Source organism: Cyprinodon tularosa, unplaced genomic scaffold (assembly GCF_016077235.1).
Source record: "Cyprinodon tularosa strain WSP-4 unplaced genomic scaffold, ASM1607723v1 ctg207, whole genome shotgun sequence".
Lineage (NCBI taxonomy): Eukaryota > Metazoa > Chordata > Actinopteri > Cyprinodontiformes > Cyprinodontidae > Cyprinodon > Cyprinodon tularosa.
Genome location: NW_024038767.1, coordinates 796,169 through 810,241, shown reverse-complemented (window position 1 = coordinate 810,241; position 14,073 = coordinate 796,169). Strand labels below are relative to the sequence as shown.

The 14,073-nt window shown below is 42.7% G+C and overlaps 1 protein-coding gene and 1 long non-coding RNA gene across 3 annotated transcripts in view; one reads left to right on the top strand and one right to left on the bottom strand.

Annotated features, from left to right (window-relative positions):
* Positions 1-4,000, bottom strand: part of slc8a3 (solute carrier family 8 member 3) — a 189,668-nt gene extending 185,668 nt beyond the window's left edge. Inside the window, exon 1 of one of the 2 annotated variants that reach the window (XM_038285110.1) lies at positions 3,376-4,000. The gene's annotated coding sequence lies outside the window, so the exon portion shown is untranslated. The remainder of the gene's footprint in view (positions 1-3,375) is intronic. The other variant, XM_038285109.1, reaches the window with a different exon arrangement.
* On the top strand, positions 3,324-12,978 carry LOC119783537. Its single transcript, XR_005280815.1, has 3 exons — positions 3,324-4,183; positions 12,572-12,824; positions 12,893-12,978. It is a non-coding gene; the product is annotated as an uncharacterized LOC119783537 (long non-coding RNA).
* The last annotated feature ends 1,095 nt before the right edge of the window (positions 12,979-14,073 follow it).

Sequence of the window (14,073 nt, the reverse complement as noted above, 5' to 3'; positions counted from 1 at the left end):
CTGCCATCAACACCTTTGTTTCTAGATGTTGGAGCTTGGCCTGTTTTCCAGTGTAGTCCTGTTTCTCTGACTGTGACTAACTGGATGTGCTCTCTTCATCCTCTGACATGGGAGCTGGCTCGGAGCTCGTCTGCCTGGCTGTGTGTTTCCTGGACGGGGCCGCCTGTGGAGCTGGTTGACAGTTGCCTTTTGTATCTATGCTTCTTTTTCTATGTCTGCTTCTGTCTCCTTGAACCCCAGTGGGCCTCAGCAGATGGCCGCTCACACTGAGCCTGGTTCTGCTGGAGGTTTCTTCATGTTCAAAGGGAGTTTTTCCTCTCCACTGTCGCTACAAGCATGCTTAGTGTGAGGGATTGCTGAAGAGTCCATGAGTCGATGCAATCAGCTGGTTTTCCTTAGATAGAAAACTTTGAATCAATCTGACTGGATGATCTGGTGAACTGGAAAGTGACCTGAGATGACATGATGTGAATTGGAGCTATAGAAATAAACTGAATTGAAATTGAATAGCATTCAACACCTGCCTGCCAGGACTGATACAGACCGATAAAGGTCTTACCTGCAATCAAATGAACGTTTTTATGAAGTATTTAATATGTAAAAGCTTTTCTACAATAAGGTATTATAAAATCTAAAAAGGTTAGCTGTGATTCTATTTGGTTTGGCTGACGAGGTGGTGGGTCAGTGGAATCAAACTGTCTCTCAGATGAACCAAGCCCAGGGAACTGATCATTGCTATTATTTCTGATATTTATTTCATTATTTTAGGTCAAAAAATGGGGGAAGCAGAAGTTGTGCTCCCCCGCTATAGAAAGGAAAAGTGCAGCTGCTCCACTTGCTACATTTTTCAGGTGCCTATACAAAAGCCCCTTCTACCAGAGGAGCTGTACCAATCCACAACTCAGATGGGGGAATCTGTTCAGAGGAAAACTTGGATTAGATTTACGCACCACAAAGCTAAAAGGGGGAGGGGCAAGAAAGCTGTTGTTGAAACAAAGCTAGAAGGAGAATTGTGCTGTGTTTGGAAATTAGTAGAAATGAATAAACTCCATTTCAGTTCTGCCAGGTACTAAACAAGAGACACTATAAACATAGAGGATGATTTCTATCTACAAATTTCAACTTTTCACTGCAAAATATTGGGTATGAGGGGAGGTGAAAACAGCACATCCCCTTGAACACGTCATCCCTTATAATAAAAACACTGCCCATGAAAATACAATAGATATAGAGGCTTAAATCAGAATGAGTAAAACTAATTTAAAACCAAAGCTAACTTGTGGATGAAGACTGTCTGTCTTCATCCACAAGCTGTTTAGCAGAGAATAGTGTGTAAAGTATTGCCTCAGGTGGCGGAAAACAAATACAGGCAAAGAATTCTAGAATGTGTTTCTTTGTGTTGTTCTACCCATTAAATTTAGACAGACATATTTGTTGTAATCATACAAAAAAAGTACAAGAACTTTAAATACTTTTTACAGTTATTGCGAAGATAAATTTGATATGTTGTATGTCCAGTGTGTCGGTAAACAGATTACTCCGCTGACTGAAAAATGTGAACATAATCTAGCATAAAGATATACAGATGTTCACAGTAATTACATGAAGACTTCAGAATGACAGGTGTGTGACCTGAAAAGTATTTTTGGGTTGAAAAGAGGAGAAACTTAATTTCCTATTTCCTTGTAAATCACATCCAGGTGCTGGAAGACAGTCGTGGTTAAAACATTTAAAATCTCAGTGTGCCTCAGAGCTGTTACCATAAACCCTAGATTGCATTGTGAATAGACGTGAGTTTGACCAAGGCTCAGTGGTGAAAATAAGGTGAATTTCCTGTTTTAAAAGAAGTTGGCTGTTTATAAAGAATGCAACCAAGCGTAAGAGCCACAGCGTCACATCATTTCTGGGGAAGCTTTGATATCTTCCATTGAAAAAGGAAAATCTCACATTTTTACCTGCACAGGTTGCAGAGGTGTCACTTGTAAATAGTTTTTCAAAATAATGCAAAGTTAAATTGATGTAAATGATTTCCAAAAAAAAACTGCTGAGTGTAGATGGTAGAAAAATATAGCAGCCTTCTTTCAGCCAGCTGACCAGCAGTATGAAACACTTTGCATCCAGTGCACTTCTGTGTTACTTTATGCCTCATGCTGGAGAAAATGGGTCTTAGTTTACTCATGAAATAGACTTTGACTAATAGAAAAAGAATAAAAAAAAGATTAAAAGAGGGATTGTGAGGCTGCAGCTTTCATTTGGTCGTCACCAGTGCCGGCCGCCACCCTTCCTTTCACAGATGAAACTACAAAACAAGATTGTGCACCAGAATAAAATAAAAAGCTGTGCCACTGATATCACAACTCAAAACTCAGGATATAAATAATGGACTTTTTTTTAATATAATGCTCCAGTAGACGTATTCCCCTCTACTCGATGCCTCCCTGAGCAGTTGCCTATTAGGCCATACAATAACTAATGTCAAGAACCTCACAAAGTCAATTAGATAATGGGAATTATATATTTGTGAAGAACTTTCTAAAACTCTGCAAGAAACAATTTTGCTGATTAAATGCAAGAAAACTGGTTAGAATTTCAAGGATAAACTTACTTAATCTGAAGTAGGAATACCTAAAAAACGTGGATTTGCCACAATTTTAACTCTTTTTTAACTTTGTATTTATTATTTGTGGGGTTTTTTTGTTGATGAGGAACCGAAACAGGTCGTTTTCTCAGCGTGTGATTGTTCTGTGTTCTGTTCAGCACATCTTTCAGTGGTCCCTGCTCAGCCAGGCGGTCTAGAGCACAGATCTCCTTCCCTTCCCCTATTTTGGGAGGTGGGTCTGTTTAAGGAGGCTATATGAGAAGCACGTAAACATGGACTCAGCACCGAGAGCCTCAGCTGTTGCTGATTAATCATCATGAGGACCGTTTCTCTCACTATGCCATCGCCTCCATGAAGGGGGGGAATCCCTTCTGGAGCCCCCATAGGTCCACAGCAGCTCAACCTGTTATAGGATGAGGGCAGGCCGATGCTTTCCTTGTTTGTTTTGTTGGAGTGCAGAATGCAGGTTGATAATAACTGAATGATAATAACGGTGATGAGGAAAGTTCAAGCCTCCGCTGCAAATGTGGCTCAGAGACGCCGATTATTAAATGTCACACCCATTTAGACAGCATCACGAATCAACGTGATGGTTGCGATGGATCATGTCTGCAGCGCGCTGATGGTTAGAGAAAGCGCGTGCAGAATGGTGGAGCGCATCAATGCACGTGATTCCTGTCCTTCTAAATATGCAATGAGAACATCCAGCAGTCTGCATGACAGGTGTCACTCTGAAGCACATTAGGTCGCATGTTTGCATGTTAATTATCACTCACCTGGATCTGAGTGAGTTTCTGCAGACAGCTGAGCAGCTCCTCTTTATTACTGTGGAGTAGATGAGCCGCCAGGCGCTCCTATATCATCTGCAGACCACAGTGAAGCTGCCGTCTCCTCCTCATGGACAAGGGCTGCATGCAGGTCCCTCAGCCTGCAGAATGCTGCCAATGTTTAGACTCACTCTTCTCCTGCCTTGGCGCCCTCCTCCTCAGATTCCTCCCCTGTCAGATGAACGGGTCAGCTGCGAAGGAGGAGGAGGAGGAGGAGGAGAGTGGGTCGGTATTTCAGGACTCCACGCTGGGTAGGGATGGATCTCCTTCTTGCGTTTCTGCCTTCTTCCTGCAAGCCGTGAATCAGCGCTCTACTCCTCCTCTCCTCTCCTCTCCTGATGCTGCTCCTGAAGATGTGGAGAAAATCTCTCTCTCAGATGACGAACCGCAATCAATAGCCTATTAATGAACGCGGGATTTCACCCGTGGCCTGTTCCGTGAAGTTGGCCCACTCAGCTGCGTGTCGGACTTTGCACATCTGAGCTAAGGCGTTATTTTCTCTCCTTCCTCTAAAAGCTTCTGCGGGCTGTCATCCTCTGGAGCCGCTGAGAGAGCGGAAGGTGTGAAATGGTCGCGCCCCCCCTCCTCCTCCTTCCGCATAAAAAATAAATAAATGGAAAAATCAAAGCAGTCTTCCGCGAAGCTCGCATCTACGTCATCATCAGCTGGGGAGAGAAAGCTGCTACGCTATAATCTCTGCCGCCAGTTTTTACTAGACGCCGCTAGAACATCCAGAGGAGATCTGTGCATGTTTAAGGTTAGTTAAGACAACTAGGTCTCTGCTGGTAGAGCTGGTTAATCACCAAATGCAGGGAAAACTGCAGGAAAAGCAGGACATGGATGAAAAACAGGTAATCAAGGGAATATTGATCAGGTTGGAGATGATGGTGAATCATAAACATGTGGACTAGACACAAGGCTAAAAACCAGAGGAAGAATCAAACTTATATCAAATGAATATTAAATAGGCTACAGCAGAAAGCAAGAAACTTCATGCTATAAACCAATACTGAGAGACATTTGGAACATAGAGAGACAAGGTCAGCTCAGATCAATGTGGAAAGCAAATGATACTAAACTAAGAATTGAATCTCTACATTTCAGTGCAGGAGGTGGGAAACAGACGGATTCTATCTAAATGAACATCTGTGTCCGATAATGTCCCTCCCCCCCCCCCCCCCATTTATGAAGCTGGTGCTGAACTGGACAGCTCCTTCAGTGACAGACTGCTGCACCCTAAATGCACCAGGGAGCGTTATCACAGATCCTTCCTCCCAGCAGCTGGAAGACTCTAGAACCACCACTGTTCCCAACAACCTCAATAAGCTGTAACATTCATGCTGATTTTAAACAGCTTCTGTCTTAGTCAGTTAAATAACCTGCTGCTGTCATTTTGCACATTCTGTGCACACTCTGATGTTGCTGCTATTTTTAAATATCCATTACTGTTAAAGTATCCACAGCTTTATATTAGTTATCTATATTCCAAAAAAAAGCTGGTTGCCAAGTGATTCAACTTAGTTTCTTGGCATCTCTGATTTCTACCTTTTTAAAAGCCAGTCAGCCATGGTGGGGGTAGTCATTTCTTACATAGGTAGACAGAAGAATAGCCTCACATTTAATCTCTACATTTCCTAAATTTCCCATTAGTTTGATAATGATTTAAAAAATTCATGAATCATTTTATTGTTACAAGTTATCCGACCATAATATACAGGGTTAGACTTCATGTGGTGATTTATTACAATGTCAACTATTTTGAAGGGCTGACAACAAAAGGGGCGTTAAGCTGAAGTCAGGCTGAGCTTAAAGCCGGCAGACCAAACCAGCGCATTCAGCTCGGCAAAGAACTCATGCTCTTCCTCAACACTGAAGTCCTCAGACATTTTTCTTTCGTTGTTTCTTTCTTTGCACAGGTAAACAGCACATTTCTTCTTCTACGCTTGCATTATCGGCAGACCAGACGCTGAATGCGCACTTTCATCTGGTTTGGTCTGCCGGCTTCCGTAGCGTCGTGATCGCGCAGGTGCGCGCTTTCAGGAAATACTATACACTACTGTTTATGCTCTAAAAACATTCTAAATGACTTCGTTTCGAGTAAATTCTGGATGCTACCCACTCAGGACACTTGGAATACATTGGACGAGCAGTATGGAGGAATATTGACACGTTTTTGTGGACTTTTATGGACCTTTCTGCCTCGGGCGCCATAGACCTCCATTATTTGAATGTCAGCAGACAGCAAGAAGCCTCCCAGATCTCCAGATGCATTTGAGATATCAAAAAAGTACTCCAGAGTGTTGTTCAGCATGGGGGTGAGTAGAAAATGAAGGCTAATCATGTTTTGGGTGTACTATTCCTTTAAGGCCAAAATAACAAACAGCGAGCTATCTAAAATGTGAATCCTGGAAACTGTGAGGTAGGGTCTGTAATGCATGGACAGAATCTGGAGACCTGTTAATTCAGTCGAAACAAGTAAAAAACTGTTTAAAGAATTTATTTCAAAGTAAATTGGTACATAAACCAGCGGAGGTGGGGAGGAGGGTTGTTGGCAGAGAATGACTAGATGCACTGAATATAAGCCACTAACCTTCTCAGGAGCCAGGAGGTAGCAGCCTCTGTGATGATTGATCCCAGTGGCTCTGTTTCACTAAGTGACTGATAAAAATCTTGACGGTGCAAATCTTACATTTCAATTGTGCATATAGGAAGGAAAAACTAACAGATTATGGTCTATAAATACTTAAACAAGTCCCACACTTGATCAACAGAAACTTTTTGTTTTGTAATATGAGTAACTGGGCAAGAGCTGTAATAAATATGGTGTTTGTTTTTAAACTTTTTTGAAAAGTAGCAGACAGGATGATCTATGCTTGGAGAAGAACAGCGTTTCAAAGCTCAGACTCAGTCTTCAAGGAAGACAGACAGTACGATTACTCAAAAAATGTTTATTAAAAACAGGTCTGCAGGGAGCAGCTAGGGCGTCTAGGGCAGGAATCTCTGCAGAAAGGAAACACAGGTGAGGGACCACCTTAATCTAGTGGAGGGAGATTATGAACGTGAGTCACTAACCTGGTTTCAGTCTGTACCCAGAGAAGGAGGTAGGATCCAGCTGGTCTACTGTCAACAAGACGCAACGGGCACTGCTCATAGAGTCCCAGATGCTGCAGCCCCGGAGGATGAAAATCAAGCAGGAGACCAGATCTGGGCAGTTAAAGGCAGGCAGGATAATGCAGAGGGTGAAGCCAAAGTCGGTACCAAGGACAGAACCAGGAGATGAGAAGTCCAAAGAGGTTCCAGAGAGAAAACCAGGTCGATGACATGAAACAGCTACAAGTTCATTCAACAGGCAGAATCCAGCAGGAGTCCATAGAAATGCCAGGCAAACAGATCAGACGGGAACAGGCAGGCTCAGTGGTTGAGATGCAGAACAGGTCAGGATCTCTCATGATGTTTTAAAGAGATCTGACCCACATGCAGGAAACCACTCAGAAAAACCAGAGTAAAAGTTTAACAGGTTTATTAGGAGTCCAAATGGGTTGGATTCAGGTGAACTCAGAGGGCTGGTGAACCGGAACTGCAAGTAAGAGGGGAGGTTCAAAGAAGTTAGTTCAGGATCCGTGGGAACTTTGAACTTCGTCTTGCAAAAACAGAGGTAAACTGGACTCACGTTTGCGGAGAAAGGTTTCTTCCCAGTATCCAGTCGGTGGGGGTTATTCCAGAGATAGAGTGGCTTGTTGGAGGGCGGACAGGTTTTGGTTTGGTTGGTTCCTGAGGAGCAATGGAGCGGACTGCCACTTAGATTTCCAGGAGTATTTGAATGGGACGTCTGGAGAAACAAATCCTTCCAGGGGGGAGAAGGCAAATAATCCAGTATGCCGGATGACTTCATGCCGAAAGGCAAAAGACAAAAACGACGTTAGAACTCAGAGAAACAAAGACTCAGTTAGACTAAGCTAAACTCAGCTCGGGTAGAGTACCCAAAACTGGCAAACACTCTGGCGTCAAGTTAGTGACAGACCGCCGCTCAAATACTCCCCAGTGATGATCCAACCAGCCGCAGGTGTGCAGGAAGACCAACGAGGACAGGGCACCACCTGGTGGTGGAGGGAGAGAAAAACACCAAAACACAGCCAACACAGACTGGATTCCTAACAGGATCAGGTAATCAGAAACACTTCAGGTAATGCTGAAATAATCTTGCCTGATGATTGGAAGCAGGCAGGTTAAAACAGATCAGACAATAACAGGAGGGCTCAGTGATTGAGAGACAGAACAGGTCAGGATCAGGTCATCAGAAACACTTAAGGTAATGCTGAAATACTCCCACCACTGGCTCGTGAATAATGTGGCACTGATGTTAGAGAGCTGATTAAATAGAAGCAGGAGCAGGTGGATCAGATGAACTATAATGAGAAAACGGGCGGAGTTACTGTAGGCAGGTGAAGGAAATGAGTAGTTAAGCCAGTCATCAGCACTGAGATCATGACACAGCTGCTTTGCTACATGAGCTGGCATCAACTTAGAGGAACCCTTAAAATGTGGTGCAGCTAGTTCTGGTGCACTGCACAACCGTGCTTTAGCTGAATCCAATGCAGCCTGATAAGCAGCATTTGAGACCAAACAAAGGCTTTCAGAGAGCCATATCTTGACAGAAAGATTTTTTCAAAGCCCACAACAGAAACCACATATTCCAAAACAGAGTTGCAGAGTTGTCTGTGGGGCAGAAAGATCAACTATTGGCTTCATGGTCCGGTTAGCTGTTCTACTAAGATTCCTGATTTTTTGGCAATAAGCTCAGGTACAAGTTCATATGCCTGGGTGCAGTTTTTTCAAGAGCTCTGACCAGATGTTTCGATAGACAGGCTTCCATGCTCACCACAGTAGAGACATTGCCATTGTGGTGTTCAATAACATCTTTATAAATACACTGTGGAAGAACCACAGTGGTGGTTCTTAGAGCAGAATTTAACACTGCTGATCACTCTCTATTAGAGGGCCTGAAAAACTGGGCTGCCTTTGTAGTCCTCCTGCAGGACATTACCAACTTATGTTAGTAGGGAATTCTACATCAGAGACCACAAAGAAATGACTTGTGGCATTCCCCAAGGGTCCATCTTAGGGCCCTCCCCGTTCATTGTCTGTATGCTCCCAAACCTACGATCGTTTTAATCAACTTAAATTATCATCTCTATGCAGAAATTGATTTTTTAAAATCATTTCTGGACCAAGGGATGAGAGTTAATAGTTAGAACACAGCTGCCACTATTACAAAGTGATCAACTCTGGCCTGAACCTTCAGAGGCGCATAAAGACAGTAACAAAGTCAGCCTATCAGCTAAAGAACATCTCCATGATTAAAGGACTAAATTGTCAGCATAATCTTCAAAAACTAATTCATGCACTCATCTTAAGTAGAATTGGTCACTGTAATTGTTTCTATACAGGTCGGCCTAAAAAGTCAGCCTGTCAGCTGCTACTGATCCAAACTCCTGCTGCCTGCATTCTGACTAGTAAGACTAATAAAGTGGAGCACATCACCCCAGTTCCAAAGTCCTTCCACTAACTTCCCGTCTCTCAGAGAATAGACATTAATAATAGAATGAATAATAACATAGAGAATGGCTTAGCACCAAAAAACATTTTTGACCAGTATTCAGTATATCTACTGCCCAGACCTCTCAGGTCTTCTGGCTTTAATCTAGTTTGTACACCAAGAACCAGAACTAAACATGGACAAGCAGCCTTAGTTATCAAGCTCCGCTAATATGGAATAAACTCCTAGAGAAGTGTAAAAGTTTTGAAGCCCCAAGTTGTTTAAACCAAGATTAAAACCATTTTTGCTTAAAATGGCTTGCTGTATTCCAGGACCCACAACCATTGGACCAAACATAGAAGCATTAACTATGAGCTTGACTTAGGATCAAACATGTTTTTCCCCCCCGCCAGTTTCTGTGAGACCTTCAGTACATCCTATGTTAAAACAGACAAAAATCGATGCTCTTCTTTGGTCATTTTTGCTGCACTTTTGCATCTGTGGGTACTTAGCCATTGATGCAACAGAGTCAGAGTGCTGATGAGACAGACAGCCAGACTGATCAAAAAGGGAGGATGTTAAACCACCCATCACCTCTTATTACAGTGTCACAAAGAGCTGAAGTGCTGCAAAAATTCCCAGGATAAAAATAACTGTATGTAAATTCATTTTCAATATTTAATTTTTTTTTTTTATAATTAGCTCTTGGTTAATAATGAATTCTTGTCCATTTGTCCAGAAACAACAGAAAGAGACTTGGGGCAGCCCTCCCTGCTGCAGCATATAAAGTCCTTTTCCTTTGGAATGCTGCCTGTTTGCAAAGCAGGGAAAATCAATTAGATCCGATTTTAATTACACAACCCAGCTTCGTATTACAAAATTCTAATAACTTGTTCCGATTTGCCTGTCTGTAAATAGAGAAGTCATAAATAATCACTTACCCAGAGGGCAGGGGTTGTGAGGTGGGAAAGTTTATGATGAGCCATTCCAGTCAACATCAGCATGTCGCCTTGTCTCTATATGGGGCTGTAATCAGCATGGAAATAGCTGCATTTTAAATGAAGATGTCTTATCTGAATGAAAGTGTGTGACAGCTTTTTACACTCTGGACAGATTGGTGTGTAGGCTGGTTAAATGAACCTGGAACCAGCATGCATTGTATGATTGCATATAATTGGAATCCTGGACCTATTTTTACTCCTCTCATCAGAGCTTAGAGATGACTAATGGTAAAATACCATACCTGCCAGTTTTCCTTCTATCAGATGTATTGATAATATAGTGACTGGTAGCATTAACTAAAAATTGCAACTCTATTCTTCTACATCATGGTTCCTTCTGCTTCATAGTTGACCATCCTGTTAATTGTAAAAGTGTTCATTCCCATAACCTTCCCAGGTAGAATCAAAATCTTATTTTATATCAGTTTGGATTCTATATTACAGACCAACATAAAGGTTTGATTAAATTTGTGTTACAAATATTGGTTGATTACACATAAAATCCTCTATAATTTGACTTGCGTTTTCTTCTAGCCTATTTTTACTCTGATTTACCCCAAAAAACTTTCACCATTAGAAGTCATAGAACTATTAGAGGTACAAATGCAAACCAACCAATGTGTATAAGATGACAAGCAAGACAAGGAGAACACCAACCAGAAAATAAAACAGTTACTGACGGAGCTTAAATGGCAGAAACTCTTGACCGGTCAGCAATAGCATTACAACTCACAAATCTGTGCTAAATGGAAGAACAGCAACTTTTAAAGAACTTTGACAAAGAAGCTGGTCAGAATTGATGGTAAGGAGTATAAATATGAAATAAAATATGTAAGGAAACCAGTAAGAGGCTACAGAAGACTTGAGACTTCAGCTTTGGTTTAGCTTTTTTAACAACCCAAACCATATGGCACATAAAGAGTTATTCACACTTCAGAAGGTCCAGGACTAAGTGCAAACATGAAGCAGTGAAGAGACTTGTGCTGCGTTCACACCGGACGCAGCAGGTGCAGCAGAAGCAGCGAGTTTACATGCAAAGTCAATGGTTGACGCGCGTCAAGGCGCAGCAAAAGGTCCCGCGGCGCGTTTTGAGCAGCAGGCGCATCTGAGCAGCTGAAGCAGCGCGTCGGGCGCGTTTAAGCATCTGACGCGCTGCAAACGCGCTGCTGCTCGAGATGGAAAAATTTTACTTTTGCTGCTCGACGCGTCGCATCAACCAATCAGAGGAGCTGATCTGGGAGCTGGCAGGGAGACAGACACATCGCTGATGATACAGATCACTATGATCGCTCCTCTGAAACAGTTTATTGATGCATAAATTAACTTAAAATGCAGAAAATCTGCCGGCAGAATATGTTCGCTTTTATTATCCTGCTGCCTGCAGATCGGATTATTTAGATGAAAAACACCTACCAGCCGCCGCAGTGAACCGCCAGGAGGCGACCCGGCCAGAGGCTGCTGATGAAGGGATTCCTACTGTCGGCGCACCGCCGGTATGTGGGGGTCTGAGCGGCGCCGACAGAAATAATATTGGGAGGCAGGATTGTAATCTGGATGAACTGACTGCAATGATTAAGTTTTCAGGAGGATTTTCTCACTTAAAAACATATTAAAACTACTTTATTCCCACTGATCACAGCAAATATAGCTGCAAGGCAGAGAAAGGATAGTGAAGCTCCGCCCAACGTGCGTCAGACACACTTTTGCACCGCGCAGCCAGAGCAGCAAAGCAGCAAAGCTGCTTCAGCCGCGCGTCAGAACTAACTGGTACAAGCAGCAAAAAGGAAGCAGCAGACGCGATTTTGCTGCTTTTGCTGCGTCCGGTGTGAAGGTAGCATTAAAGGTATAGTGGCAGATTTTCATGAATTTATGAAAAGACCCGCCCTCTCTACTTTAAAAAAAAAAAATGCACATGCACAACCCTGCACCTGTACTGAGAGGGAATGCCTAATAGGCCGCGTGCGAGAGCGTGCACGAGCCCATTTCTCCTCGTGCACGCTCTCTTTAAAAGATGCTGTTTGCATCGCTCATACAAGCTCACTTTCAAAAAGAAGATTTGCAATATTTACATTATGTCAGACTCTCCACCGGTAAGTGAAAATGGGGACGAGCACGTAGGACGGCGTTACGTAGACATATCACCAGAATGATTAACAGTTAAGAGGACCAGTTATGTTGATGATCCACCTGGAAAAAGAGCATCCTCCACTACTGTATACCTTTAGGAAAATATAAGCAAATAATAATATAGCATAATATAAGTAAAAGTTGTACAAAACTGAGAGAGACTAACGGCGACAAACTTGCAGCCATAATTTCAGAAAAAGGTTTTACTTCTACTTTACCAATATTGTCGGGATCTGGAGATCTGCCAGCTGTCTCCAGCAGAGAGCGCTGTGGGCTTCCTGAGCTGGAGTCCTCAGCACACCTGGGGATCATCAGCTCATCAGAAGACCTCCCTACATAAGCAGCAGTCAGACCTTCCTTCGATGCCGCAGTGTTGACCTAGTTTGGTTAGCGAACCTGAGCCTCTGAAATCCTAGTGAATACTAGTTGCCTCTTGAGAGAAACTAGCCTTCTAACTTGTTCTTGTCTTCTTTGCTCGCAGAAACCCGACTGAAGTCTGAAGCTCTGGATGAACATAACCTGGAAATCTGCCTGCCTGCCCACGTAAGCCAAACCTGAAGATCTCAGTCTGGATTCCTCCGTCAGTTCTCTAAGAAGAGCTAGGAAACAAACCCAAGTCCGAAAACTCTCTGGCTAGAAGCTAGACGCTGCTGCTGCTGAGCTCTCTGCTACTTCCACAGTCTCTGGACCCAACCGGTTCCCCCTCTCAAAGGATCTGTTAGAACCTCTTCAAGGTACGATCAGAATTCAACTCATTCGTCAAGCCATAACCACCTGGCTAACCAAACTCTCATCTCTCCAGATATAAGAGTAACCAGTCCCGCCTGCACCAGAACCAGTTCCTGATTAACTCTGTGTGTGTTTCCCAAATAAACATTGTTAAACTTTTCTCTGTCTCCGTTAGTGTTCTGCATGTGGGTTTTTGTTCATTAAACCAATCATGACAAATATCCCTTATGATAAGACACGTTAAACCAGTTAATTCACATAAGAACCAATCCCAGATAGAATGGATAGCGCTACGCTGCTATACTAATGTCTCTCTACCCATGCTAATAGTTGTGTATGCTTGACCTGCAACAACTTTTGCAGGAAAATAATAATCTGTGACATTAAGGGCTCAGCTGGTGGGGAGGAAGAGGTGAGAGCAAGAGCCATTGCTGACATCCCCCCCTGAGCGACGTCGGCTCTCAGCAGTTAGTAATGTATAGTGAAGCTGTGAGATAAGAAAGGTAAAGCGTCACCTCCCATCACGATCAGAGGACCTCGGGCCTGGGGGCCCATTTGCTGTTACCAAAGAGTGTTTGCAGCTTGACGCAAAGGTGTCGGTCCGTCACAGAGAGCAAAGCAACACAACCCCGGAGGACTTGGTAAAAAAAAGAGTGACGAGTGTAGATATACAGGCTTCACCTTAATGAAACGCTGGCAATGCTAAAGGCTCACATCATCTAAATGACAACAGACACGATCCCTCAGTTACCTCCTGTCCTTCCCAGCTGGTAAGTTAGCTTTTCTCTTAGTTCCAAGGTTTTGGAGAAGTTGGTGTCTCTGTGTTTTAAATTTAAGGAGATTCTTCTTTTAAGCATTTTCTCTAAACTCTTTGCAGCACTGAGCACAGAGGGAATGAAGGAAAAAATGAATAAATGTGTTTAATCTAAAGCTGTAAGTCACTATATTTTAGGTCAGCCAAATTATAAGTGGAAAAGTCATAAATGCTTTTTTCTGTCATAAAACTTTTTAGTAATGAAAACTGTCTTAGAAGAAGAGAAAACAATCCAATGAATGTAAATACAAACCGTCATTTTCTATGAATTTCTGTCAATACTTGTATGATTTCTCTTGATTTGTCCATTCGATGTGTGATCACTGGAATGTTATTAAGATTACAGAGAAATATGAATATAATAAAAAACCCAAATCACAAATACATGTTAATTAATTAGCAAAATGACTGGAGCTAAAAGGACATCATCTTAGGTTGTT